A 13986-nucleotide genomic window follows, 5' to 3' on the forward strand; every position below is an offset into this window, starting at 1 on the left:
CCAGCCCACTAGGGGCTAGACAGTGCCTTTCCATGGATATACCCACAGATCAAAACTGACAGTCATTCAGATTCTGGGTAAATAGGACTAGGACCCAATTATTGTATAATCCAGCATTGGTAAATGTTGAAGGCAATGGTAATAACAGTGGCTCAGGAACTAGGCACTGTGCTAAGTGCTTTTCACAGATTTTCAAATTTATTTCTCACAAACTCCCAGGGTGTTAAGTATATTTCTCCAATTTTATGGAAAAGGAAAATGAGACATCTTGCCCAAAGTCAATATGTAGCAATCCAGAATACAAACCAGGCAGCCTGTCTCTAGGGTTGACAATTTTTAACAGACACAAGATCACAGCTATAACAAGAGAATACTTAACTTCATGCTGATAACTTACGTAGTGACCCAGATTTCTAAATTTAACTTTAGAAGAAACAAAATTGGTCTCAAGATTCTGGATGTGCTGAACCCTCAAGCAATAGCTGGATATAGTTAACCTTAGACTTAGCCCAGCTGAGCCTCCAGCGTTTTGCTGACTAGAAACAATGACAAGGCATCCAGTCAATTTATCAGGAGCTTTTTTTTCTTTCTTTCTTTCTTTTCTTTCTTTCTTTCTTTCTTTCTTTCTTTCTTTCTTTCTTTCAAACTGCGTGTAGCAGGGAGTGGAAAAAATCGTAATGGTTTTATCATGAGCTTACTAGATACTCGCCAATCCTACCTCCTCTTGGACACATTGAACATCCACATTTTAAAAGCCTCCGTTGCAGTTGGGTTGGGGTTCTATATCTGGGTTCTGGGCAATTAAATGTGAATGAAAGTGATGTATGAGGCCTACAAGTCTGGCGTCTCAAACAACTTGCATGATCCTGACTCATGATTTCTTTTATATGACTGGAAGAGGAGAACTCAAAATGACCCAAAGACACAATGGAAGTAGGTTTTTTCCTGATTCATTCTCTCAAAGAGAGATTTTTAGGAGAGGGCTTGACCTATATGGAATTATGTCAAGAACAAGAACTAAACTTTTAAAAAATTTGTTTTGCAAGTGTTAAGCCACTGAGACCAATGTTATTCATTACAATACCTAATTTGCCCCAACTAGTACACATAGTATGGCGGGCACTTCCTTGATGCAAAGAAGTGGCATAACTCTTTGGGGAAACCCAAATCTGATCCTGATCTGGCCACTTTCTTCTTGGGTACACTCATGCTTAATGGTTTGAGAGGCCCCGGGAGGACAAGAGAGCCACTGCATTAAGTCCCAAACAATTAAGCAGAGTAACCACTTTCTACTTTGTTCTCACTAGACCCATTGACCAGGAATCAGGCCCTGTTCCTAGTCTGCCCTGCATTATTTCTGAGCAGAATTATGAAATAACCATGCTCAGCATATTATATGACCAACATCTCTTCTTACCACATGTAAAGCTATGGCATGATCAGATCTTTGATCAAAACTCCCTTTCCTTTCCGCATCTTGATTATATGGCTTGTTGCACTTACTGTTCAGGCTTGAAGACCCAGTTGACCCAGGACACCCCACAGCAGAAGAGCTGAATAGGGACACTTGTGGGTAAGCACTTTCCACCCGAAGGTATTATGTGCATTAATGAAAAACTCTCAAATGTTGTATGTCAGTTGTACCTACAAAACAAAAACAAAAACAAAACAAACCACTCAGCAACCAGTGGCTAGGTCACAGTGTCCTATGGATAGAAATATAAATACTGGGTCTGAGGCTGGGTGGGTGGGGGTGGGGGCACCAATATCTTCTCTTTTATCCACGGAACACCCTGGGAAACAATATGTCAATAGAAGGAAGTTTAACAGTTAGATGGGATGAACATAAAATTGCTAAGGGAAAAAGAGGAAAACCAACTGTCCAGCTTAATGAAGCAAATCTATCCTCGGGTCCTCAGAGTATTGCAAGTGTCACACCTAGATTGTTGTCACATCTGAAAACTACTCATGGTATTGCTGCCTTGGTATCCATTTTGTTTGGCCAACCAGCCTTCGGGGGCTTTACATGGACACTAGTCCCTCATGCAAGTACACACCTCAAATAACAGCAGCCTCCCAGTACCTGTATGCTATCATGGGACCCTTAGATAAGACCCCTGTGGGGATTACCAAAGCCCTATTCATCTGTTTTAAATTGAGCTACCTGTCCCTAGCCTGGAAACCCCAAAGCACTCCACCCATGGATCCCAATATAGGCTTGTGTCTCAGGTCCTTGCTCTCTCTGCACTCTGCCTTAACCTCTCTGTGTGGCTTACGGGGTACTTCTTCTAGGACCTGTGAGTAATAAACTTCTTTACTTCAATTATTTCAATTTCTCTTGTGGTCTGTTGTTGAACCCTGGCTCATCATCTGGCACCCTGTGCTCCACTTAACAAATGTTAATTTAACAGAGTCATAACAGAAGGTCAGCAGTACTAAGATAAGAGAGAGAGGGAGGGAGTGAGATTAAGAGAAACCAAGCAGTGCCCTGTAAAAAATTCTAGTTACTGTTCTTTGGTATATTTTTAAGATGATTTATTCCCAGTGGAAAGAAAACAAGACATTCTCTTTTAGTTACAAAGAATAAAAGGTTATCTATGTCTAAATTTAGGAATGAATCCAAGTCAGTTGTGTGATGTAAGTCCTCTCCCAGCAAAGAAGGGGCTGTAAGTGGAATAAAGTATTTTATATTCCTTCAAGAGTGCATTTCCTTATTCCAATATTAGAATCAACAATAGAGTCAACAGAGTCTTTTAGGGCAATAATTCAGTAAACAGGAGATGCATTGTCTATGCTTAGCTGTATTAAGAAAGAAGATATTTTGTGGCATAAGAAACATAGTAAGTTAGAACTTTAAGAAACAATGAAGTCAAGGTTTAAAGAAGGCAATGCAAGAACTAAACTCTTTAATTAGCAATCATGGAGCGCCTGGGTGGTGCAGTCGGTTAAGCGTCCGACTTCAGCCAGGTCACGATCTCGTGGTCCGTGAGTTCGAGCCCCGCGTTGGGCTCTGGGCTGAGGCTCGGAGCCCGGAGCCTGTGTCCGATTCTGTGTCTCCCTCTCTCTCTGCCCCTCCCCCGTTCATGCTTTGTCTCTCTCTGTCCCAAAAATAAATAAAAGACGTTGAAAAAAAAAACTTTAAAAAAAAATAATAATTAGCAATCATGCTTTACACTGGAGCATTTATACCAGAGATCTAGAAGTGCTGACCTGATATTTGCTTTATTCTTTGTGACATGTTGACAGGTGCCCTCGGAAGAGCACATTTCAAATATCACAAGTGCAGATGTGATCAGCAAGTTGGGTTTTTTTTTATTGACTTATTATTGATAACTTGTTGTTTGCTACCTTAGTTTTAGCTACCAAGAAACAGATTTACTTATTCTTTATGACTATTAACGTTTCCTCTGCACATTGGACACAAAGAATTCCCTTCTATGTCATTCTATGAATATATTATAATATATGCATCCATGATGGTAGACATTTAAATTGTCTTAAGACATATACTATGATAGAGAATATCATAATGGACATTGCTGTGCATATCTCTTTGTGAACATGTGTAAGAGTTTCTTAAGAATATATACATGGAAGTATTATTGCTGAACTATAGGTATGCACATTTGTAACAAATTTAGTGAAAATTTGTCTTCCAATGTGGATGTACAAATTTATTTCTTCATATATTCACCAATAACTCAGCACCACCTCATTTAAAAATTTTTCCAGTATTATCATATTTGCATCTAAGAGATGCAAATTTGATTACTATTGAGATTAAATTAAAAATTATTGCACAAGTTTATTGGGCATTTGGGTTTCATCTTCTATAAAGAGCCTATTTATATTCTTTGCCATTTTTTTCTTATTAGATTATTGATTTGTAACTATTCTTTACTTTGAAGAATTTTTAAGAATTCTCATCTTCTGCGTTACATGCATGTAAGTATCTTCTCTCAACCTGTGGTTTGTCTTTTAACTTTGCTCATGAAAGTATCTGCTCTATAGGTGTTTATTATTTTAATGTGGTTGACTATTCTAATCTTTAATTCTGGGATTTGTACTTTTGTGTCTTGATTATGAAATTCTGTCTTATTGGAAATTCACAAAAATGACTAGAATTAATGTTAGTATATAGTGTGACAATCTAATTTCAGTTTTATTTTTCATAAGGACAATCAGTTGTCTTAACACCATTCAGTAAGTAGCCTCTCCAGAATTTATTAGTTTAATAGCTAATTTTACATGTATCACATTTATTTACATGGGTTTATTTCTGCATGTTTTATAGTATTTTATCAGTTTTCTTTGTCTATCACTATGCGAAGATCACAGTATCTTAAGTACTATTGTCTTAAGAGAGCTTCTAAAGTGGCTATGCCATTTCACATTCACATTAGCAATGAATGAGCTCCTATTGTTCTATATCCTTGTCAGCATTTGGTGTTGCCAGCGTTTTGGATTTTGGCCATTCTAATAGGTTTGTAGTGATGTTTCATAATTGTTTTAATTTGAAATTTCCTAATGACATATGAAGTTGAGCATATTTTCATATATTTATTTGCCATCTGTATATCTTCTTTGGTGTCTAAGTCTCTGGCCCATTCTTTAGGGAAGGTATTTGTTTTCTTATTGTTGAGATTGAGAAGTTCTTTTTGTCTTTTGAATATATGCCCTTTATCAGATAGGTCTTTTGCAAATATTTCCTCTCATTCTGGAGGCTTGTCTTTTCATTCTCTTGACACTGTCTTTTATAGAACAGATTTTTTTTTTCATTTAAATGAAAGCCAGCTTATCAATTATTTCTTTCGGATATTGTGCCCTTAGTGTTGTATCTAAAGTTATTGTCAAATCTAACATAATCTAGATCTTCTTCTATGTTATCTTCTGGGAGTTTTATAGTGTTGTATTTTACATTTAGGTCTATGATCCATTTTGAGTTAATTTTTGTGAAATGTGTAAGGTCAGTGTCTACATTCTTTTTTTTTTTTTTTTTTTTTTTTTTGCACATGGATGTCCAGTTGTTTCACCAGAATTTATCAAAGAGGATGGTTTTTCTGTATTGTATTGCTTGTGTTCTTTTGTCAATGATCAGTTGACCATATTTGTGTGTTCTCCTTCTAGGCTACTTTGCTTTATTGATCGATTTGTCTATTCTTTCACCAATACCACCCTGTCTTGACTACTGTAATTTTGTAGTAAGTCTTGAAGTCAGGTGGTGTTAATATCCACCTTTGTTCTCCTTTAATATTGTGCCGGTTATTCTGGATATTTTGCCTCTTCATAGAGTGTTTGTTAATATCTATAAAATAACTTCTGGGGATTTTGATTAGAATTGCATTGCTTTTATAGATTAAGTTGGGAAGAACTAAGATCTTGATAATATTGAGTCCTTCTATATCCATGAACATGGAATATATTTCCATTTACTTAGTTCCTCTCTGATTTCTTTCATCAGAGTTTTGTAGTTTCCCTCATATAGATCTTGTACAAATTTTGTTAGATCTATACTTGAGTATTTTATTTTTTCAGTGCTAATGGAAGTGTTACACTGTTTTTAGTTTCAAATTCTGGCATATGAGAAGGAGATTAATTATTGTATATTAATCTTATGTCTTGAAACCTTGCTATAATTACATATTCATTCCAGGAGTTTTTTGTTTGCTTGTTTGTTTATTTGTTTGTTTTGAGATTTTCTCCATAAATGATCATATCATCTGGGAAAAATATGGTTTTATTTCTTCCTTCCTAATTGGTATACTTTTAATTTCCTTTTCTTGTCTTACTGTATTATCTAGGATTTCCAATATGCAATTGAAGAGAAGTAGTGGTGAGAGAAAACATCCTTGCCTTGTACCAGAACTGGTAGAAAAGTTTCTTGTTTCTCAACATTAAATATGATGTTAATGGCAGGGTACTTTTAAGCTTTTCTTTAAGAAATTGAGGTCTGGGTGCCTGAGTGGTTCAGTAGGTTAAGCATCCCACTCTTGGTTTGGGCTCAGGTCATGATGTCACATTTTCATGGGTTCGAGCCCCGTGTCAGGGTCTGTGCTGGCAGTGTGGAGCTTGCTTAGGATTTTCTTTCTCCCTCTCTCTTTGCCCCTACCCCTCTCATGCTGTCTCTGACTCTTTCAAAATAAGTAAATAAACAAAAAAAAATTTTTTAAGAAGTTGAGGAGGTCATCCTCTATTCCTAGTTTCCTGATTTTTTTTTTTAATCATGAATGGGCATTGAATTTTGTCAAACTCTTTTTCTGCATGTATTGAAGTGATTATGGGATTTTTCTTTTTCAGTCTGTTGATGTGCTGGGTTACAGTAATTGATTTTCAAGTGTTGAGCCATATTCTAAATGTTGCTTACTTGAAATAAATCCCACTTGGACATTCCTGTTTGAACATTGTGTATAATTGTTCTTATACGTTGTTAGATTGTTTTGATGCTACTTTACTGAAGATTTTTGCATCTATGTTCCTGAAAAATAATAATCTCTAGGTTTCTTTCTTCACAATGTCTTTGTCTGGTTTTGGTCTGAGGGTAATGCTAGTCTCATGGAAGGAGTTTGAAAATATTTCCTCTTCTTCTGTATTTTGGAAGAGATTACAGAGAATTCATATAATTTCTTTCTTAAATGTTTCATAGAATTCTCTAAAATACAATTTCGGTTTTTATACTATATCACTGGTTCTGGTGTGGGTTGTGTTCATGGGTTAACAAATAAGTTGTAATTCTCTGTGTATGTCTATCTGTCTCTTCAATTTTGGGGTCAATGGCTTGCACTGTGACCTCAATTTTTTGATGGATCTTAGAAGAGTTGTTGATTTTCAGTTTTTTCAGCTTTTTATTTCTTATTAGGATGGGGTGATGTTTTCCACACTCTTTATGTGTTACACTACAAACTAGAAGTTCTTAATATTATTTTTAACATGAAATACTTCATATTTTTACAGCTAATGAAATTGATTTTACAGCTTTCTTACAGTTTTTTTTCAATTAATAGTTAAATAAACTTACTAACCTCTTTTTAAATTTTCATGGACAGCATCCTTTCTTGTATATCATGATTTCCCTCTGGGTTCAAACTTTATTTTGCTTAAGTAGCTCCCTTAATTAACTTTTTAACAAGAGACCATGGGTGGTGAAATCTCTTCATTTATTTTAATACCTAAAAATATCTTTATTTTCCTTGATTTTTTTGCTTTGTTTTGGCATAGCTCTGAAAAGAACTTAGAGCTGCAAGCGTGTTTCAAGTGTTGATGATCAGCGTGTTCTGTAATTCACATTAATTCTCACAGCTAGCTGTGTTCTTCATCTGTCAATGAGATTAGGGATCAGTCACTGAGTCATATTGCCTTGATTTTTAAATAACAGTATAACTGGGCTTATAATTCTAGATTAACAGTCATTTTCCTCCAGAAATTCAAAAGTATTTCTCCATTTGTTCCAACTCTTTATTTCTTGTGTGATACTAGAAGTATTTCAAATCTACCTGTGAATGGAAAAAATGGCTTAGTTTCTTTTACTGGTCTTGGCTTCAGGTAGTAAGTCTAGATCTGGTCCTCATCTGATTTAGAGCACATTTAATATGAAGCCTCATGGACCAATGGCTTTAACCATACTCTACAATTTTTGTTTATTTTATGTTCCTATTTTAATCCACAAATTTGTGGATAGGATTTTAAAACCCAATGTTTGTCTTTTCAATTATTCCCACATATTTGAATCACAAGTTTGTCTCAGTTTACTAATCCATCTGTAGTATATTTTGAATCTTATTTCTAAAAAAGTATTTGACCGGGGTGCCTGGGTGGCGCAGTCGGTTAAGCGTCCGACTTCAGCCAGGTCACAATCTCGCGGTCCGTGAGTTCGAGCCCCGCATCGGGCTCTGGGCTGATGGCTCAGAGCCTGGAGCCTGTTTCCGATTCTGTGTCTCCCTCTCTCTCTGCCCCTCCCCCGTTCATGCTCTGTCTCTCTCTATACCAAAAAAAATAAATAAACGGTGAAAAAAATTTTAAAAAAATAAAAAATAAAAAAGTATTTGACCATGTTACACTTCTGCTTAAAGTATGTTTTTAGCTTTCCCTGAGATTCATGTTGATAACTTTTAATACCACCTTGTATCCATGCTCTATTCTAGATATACTAAGTTTCCTCCAAGTTTCAAAAAATACATTATGTCAAGCACCTGAGCCTTGGCACATGTTGACATTACGGTCTAGAATTACCTTCTTTTGTCTTTCTGGCCATCTTCTACTTAATCTTTCTTGCCTTCTTCTAATTTCCCCAAGCAAATTTATATATCACTGACATTATGTACCCCTTACTGAAGACTGTCATCACAACATTATTGCTTACAAATGTGTAAGTTCTATTACCTAGAGCCTATACTATCTTATAAAACTGTCTGTGATGATGTTAGTGTCCTACATCTGCATTGTTCAAAAGATGATAAAAATGTTTTACCTCTGCCATGTTCAATATGGTAGCCAGTAGCTACATGAGGCTACTGAACACTTAAAATAGGTTTATTGACTGGATAAATAAATAAAACTAATCTTTTTAAAAATTTTTAATTGATTTACTTTAAATAATGACACATCATCCTTTGTTACTCTATAAGAAATGCAGTTTACGATTTTGAATTATTTTAAAAGCAGAAATTCTGTGTTCACTGCTTTCTTTGTATGCCCAATAACTAGCCCATAGTGGACACTCACTACCAAGTGATTGTTAAAGGAAGGAATGAGCAAATTGTAGAAGATTGAAGAATTAATGTTTCTACAGAAGAGCTGACCAAGTCAAGGGAACACGTTACTACCTTAGAAGAAAATAAGCTCTTATTCTTTTTAGTTTGTTCTAAACTATTTCATTGGTTCAGCTTTTCCAGGGTTCTGCAGGCAAGAAAAAAGTACTGGGACTAAGGGTCAAGGTGGCTTGGAAAATCCACAGAAATGTAGTTTTGATAACTGAGAGATTATTTCACATTGAGTTTTCTCTTCCTACAGTTAGTACCAAATACAAGTGTAAACTGATGTAAAGTTTCCTTTACTTAGCAACCCAATTCCTGGCAGGAAAGAGCATATGTCCTCACACATAACATCAATTGTCCCTTCTTCTGTATATAATTGAAGAAGTCCATTTACCTCTAGTTTATTCAATAGAGAAATCTGAGCTCCCACTTGGGACTGGAGCACCCAAATTTTTTTAATTTAGTATTTTTTAAAATTTTTTGTTTGCTAATGTTTATTTCTGAGAGAACAGAGTGATCAGAGGAGGGACAGAGAGAGAGAGAGGGGGACAGAGAATCTGAAGGAAGTTCCAGGATCTGAGATGTCAGCACAGAGCCTGACACGGGGATTGAACTCACGGATTGCAAGATCATGACCTGAGCGGAAATCAGATACTTAACTGACTGAGTCACCCAGGCACCCCCCTCCCTTTTTTTTGAGTCCCAGAAAGCAAATGGGGAGAACAACTTTCAGGAAAAAGAGAAACAACATTAATTTTGTCAAATTTACAGACTGACTCAGATTTTAGAAACTTTTAATCCTATGAGAGTAGAGAGAACAATAAGAAATGCTGAGGTGAGGACAGTGTACAGAAAGAAATGCTCCTGAGGAGGTGAGCCAAGACATTGGATGACTATTAACTCTGCTGTATTTGTGTGCCTGCAAGCATTTCAGAGCTCCCAGTGTAATCATGAACTGAGGTCCTCTGGCTTGATCACAACTGCACCAAGTGAACATTCTCAGTGTATTCACTTTTCCTTTGAGATGTCTAAGATTTTTAAGGAAGGCAAAACGGCTGCAGAATTCCATTAACATGTGTTTCTGGAGCTACAATTCGTCTTGGGAATCTTATAAACTGTTTTATACTTTTAAGTTTTTTGCTGCGTAGTCTACTGTATTATTCAGCATGAGCTAAGTTATGCTGCCTTAACAAATAACCCTCAGTTCTCAGAGGCTGAAAACCCAGCTGAGCCAGCTTCCACCATAATACATACTTTTAGTTTCTTTTTGCAGAGAAAGGGGAATGTGGCTAATTGCACAATGGCCCTTAAAGCTCTGCCCAAAAGTCACACAGGCGATGACTGCTACATTTAGCTGGACAATAGCAGGTGATTTGACGATGTAAAGCTTTCAAAGATGGAAAAAAGTGCAGATCTGTTGTGGCCTGGAAAAAGGGGAGAAGCAAATATCTATCTGTGAGTAGCCAGGGACAACCAGAATGTGTGCCCAGATATGGTGGTTCAATAGGACATTAAATAGCATTTCAAGAGGCAAGGATTCCAAGGTCTAAAATTTGCGAAATTTGGGTCAAAGTGGCATATGGTTTTTCATTTGGGGATGCTTAATATTTAATACTATAAAATGAATTATTAATATCTAAGAAGAGGTTAATATTAGATACTATTCAAATTCATGAAACTGTGGGATATTTTTCTTCCCAGAACATCTGGAGAAACACTGTCCACTGGTCTTTTCAAGATGAACTAGATGGTGTATTTTCTGAGTCCTTCCCCAATTTATCTAATTTGTCTTTATTTATGGATTGCTTATCTGATATTCATTTTAAAAATAATAAAAATAATAATTATTTTACATAGAGAGATAATAACTTTTCCAAATAAAGATAATAGATGCCCAACTGGAGCTCTTTTTTTTCCCCCATAAAAGTTACAAACTAGGATGTTATTGTTAAATGTTAAAGTCTAGAGTAGAAGCTAGACTGTAAGATCTACTCCAGATTTCTCTGAAGTGCTGAAGTAATGTCCAAGGCCTTACACAAACCACCTGAATATGACACCTCTAAGTTAAAAGTTTGGGAGTGATTTAGTTTTTCAAAGCCTGCTGGATATCAGGATATGTCTTATCTATGAATCCAATGAGTTAACAAATTGGTAAATAATGTTCTGCATGCTTGCTCCAAATAATATGTTCTGCTAATTTGGAGAAAAGTATAGCATCTTTAGTAACTGTTACATAGCATGTTGATACTAGAGTTGGAAGACTTATGGAAGATAATAGATTTTCAAATATTTTTAATGTCATAAAAACTTTTTATTAAAATTGACACTTCACTTCAGATGTGGAGAATTATCACATATGAATATAAAAGTAAAGTTAATAGTTGAATAAGTCTTAGAAATAATAAGTCATTAATGAGTTACCTCTCCAGAACTTTTATGCAGTATTCTTATCTGTTAGAAATACAGCTGCGCATCAGGAAGCAAGTTACAAAAATTCGTCTGTGTCCCCAAAGCCCTAAACTAACATTTATGAATACTTTAGTCACACACTTCCTTCCAAATTACTTTTATTTTGCCAACAATTCTAACTCGGGTAGTTGTTTGGTTTCTAATTACAGAAACTGAAAGTAACGTATGGAAGAGTTAAAAAGTCAGAGAGGAATATATACTGTCGGCAGTGAAAAGTGAATGGACAGTCCAGACAAGTGACCGAATATTCTAATGAGTGAAATACTCAAAGGGTACAACAGTCTGTGATGGTTTTGCCTAGGGCCAAAGAAGCTGGATCAATAATTTATACTGATGATGATTCTTTATAGTCAAAAACATGTTAATTATTTTCAGTGTAACAACTGAGAAGTCAGGGACTTATATAGTATCTTTGAAAAAGTTTCCCATGCAAAATTACAAACAAAAAAAAAAAGGAAAAAAGATGGATAAAAGCATGAATTCTAAGAAGCTGTCAAACTCAAGTATCTGAAAGATCTGTTCTCCAAGGGGTTTTAGTTCTTCCACATTGCGTTCTTGAGAAACAAACAAAAAAAAAATCATTTTGACCTATAGGTGGCAATATTCGTATTATTCAAGTCAAGCACAAAATGGTGGGGTAAATAAGGAAACATAATAGCTCAACAATGAAAATGACTGAACCTGAAATCCATCTTTAATGAACATAAAATAGCTTGAAAATATAAGTAAATGTACCAAACCTCATGAAATTAGTCCTTACTTATAAAATACACCGATTGAATTATAAATATGAATTAAAATAAAAACCAAATAACTTGTCCTGATTAATGAGTCCTACTATTATTGTACGTTGAATGCATTTTTGTTTACTCGTAGTGGTTTGTTAAACTATGAATAAACCAGTTTTTTCACAACTATATTCCTAATACCTTTGTTTTCATTGAAGACTATTAAGGTAAAATGCAAATTATATGGTCTAGTATACACAACTCATAATTGTGTCAGCAACTCTGTGGAGAACCCCAGACCGCCTGGCTGCTTGTCCCCAGAACACTCAGTGAATTGCCCATGCTGTTGAGATAATGGTTACGTGCATGGCATGCATGTGATGAAAAGACCCTTCAGTACTTTAATACCAATGTGTTTTAAATGTTAAGTAAAGGTAGTATTTCCTAAAGTTTGTAAACCCATGCACCAATTAGTTCAACATAAAAAAGTCAGAGCCTCTTTCTCACCTCTTCCTAGATTCTGATATTCCCCCCCTTGGGAACAGGTACACGTTGTGTTGAGAACCATTTGCATGCTACAAACTCCCTCTCCATTTCACTTTCCCATAATTTGGGTGTAAGTATTTTTTTTCATTTTCTCATTACAAATTATAACGTTTATTATGCAGCTGTTTTATCTTCTTCACTCCAGAAATTCTGATATGTTTCTTCTCTCTAAGTTGATCATCACAGCCCTGAGGAAAATCAGTTTAAGTTGATGAATATTACACTGAACAGAAAACAGAGCAGTGTGTGTGTGAGCAAGCTAGAGAGAGAGAGAAAAGTACAATGATATGGCATGAGAAAAACATTGACTGCCAACCTTTGGAAATCTTCAAGTAATAAAAACAAGCAGTATGCAGGATGTCTTACCTTCTAGATTTGAAATAGTCAATATAGTAGCTGCATGTGGCTATTCTACTTAAATTTAAATTAAAAGTAAAACTCCAAGTCCTCAGTCACACAAGCCACATTTGCAGTACTGAATATCCACATGTAGCAACTCTATTGGCTGGTGCAGATAGAGAACATTTTCATTATCACAGAATGTTCTGTTGGACAGTGCTACTCTATATTGTAAGTTCTTTGGGTGGTGACCCTCTTATCTTTCCATTTCTCTAAGTGTCTAATAAAAACTTGTCTGTAGGAGACATTCAGAGAATACTTACGGATTAAAAATATAAACGGGAGATTTCAGGAAAATGTTAAAAAAAAACTTCAAGAGTTGATTTGGTTACTTGTTTTCCTAGTATAGAGAATTTGTAATATTGCATATGTAATGTATGTAATGTGCAGATAAGTACTATCTTCTTCAGTGCTGCTTCTAGTCTTCTCTCTAGCTTTCTTTTCCCCCTTTTTACAAAGTCACATGGCAAAGTCCTTTGTCCAAAGTGATGTGCTGCAAGGGTCAACTTAGTCCCGACAATGGCTTTCTAAGCGCACTCCAAAGATTGACCTGGCATCTGTTCCACGCTGTACCCTTTAATTAACATTAATTAATTCACTCCTTTTTGGGTTTTCAATTTGCCTAGTCGAGGCATTATAAATGAGAAAATGTAACACACTCAGGTTATAATTTAAAGGGCTCTCAGCTGATAGTTAATTAGCTTGATTCAGGAAGGATAAACCAAAAGAATAAATTTTTAATGCTAATTTAAAGGACATGAGTTGCTATGGGCAGAATGATTAAAATGCCAGTGTTTGAAGCAGAAAAATTAGAATGCTGCAGCAGGTGGCAACCGTAGATGATCAGTGGTTTTTGCATCTGTGCCAAGATTACGCGACACTCCATCACCTGCCTGCAAAAAGTTTGATGAGCTCTGGACAGTTATTTTGGTTTGATCAGGACACATGGCTGGCAAGTCATGAATGCGCTTATCTTTTAGCGTGGGTCCGTTGGTTTCTCTTCAAGAGTGCAATAGAGAGACATGTTAGAATGAGATGTGTTTGCCTGACTCGATGCATTCATGACAGCGACAGGGGGTTGATACCAACTCTCC

The sequence above is a fragment of the Prionailurus bengalensis genome, chromosome B1, assembly GCF_016509475.1.
Source record: "Prionailurus bengalensis isolate Pbe53 chromosome B1, Fcat_Pben_1.1_paternal_pri, whole genome shotgun sequence".
Taxonomy (NCBI): domain Eukaryota; kingdom Metazoa; phylum Chordata; class Mammalia; order Carnivora; family Felidae; genus Prionailurus; species Prionailurus bengalensis.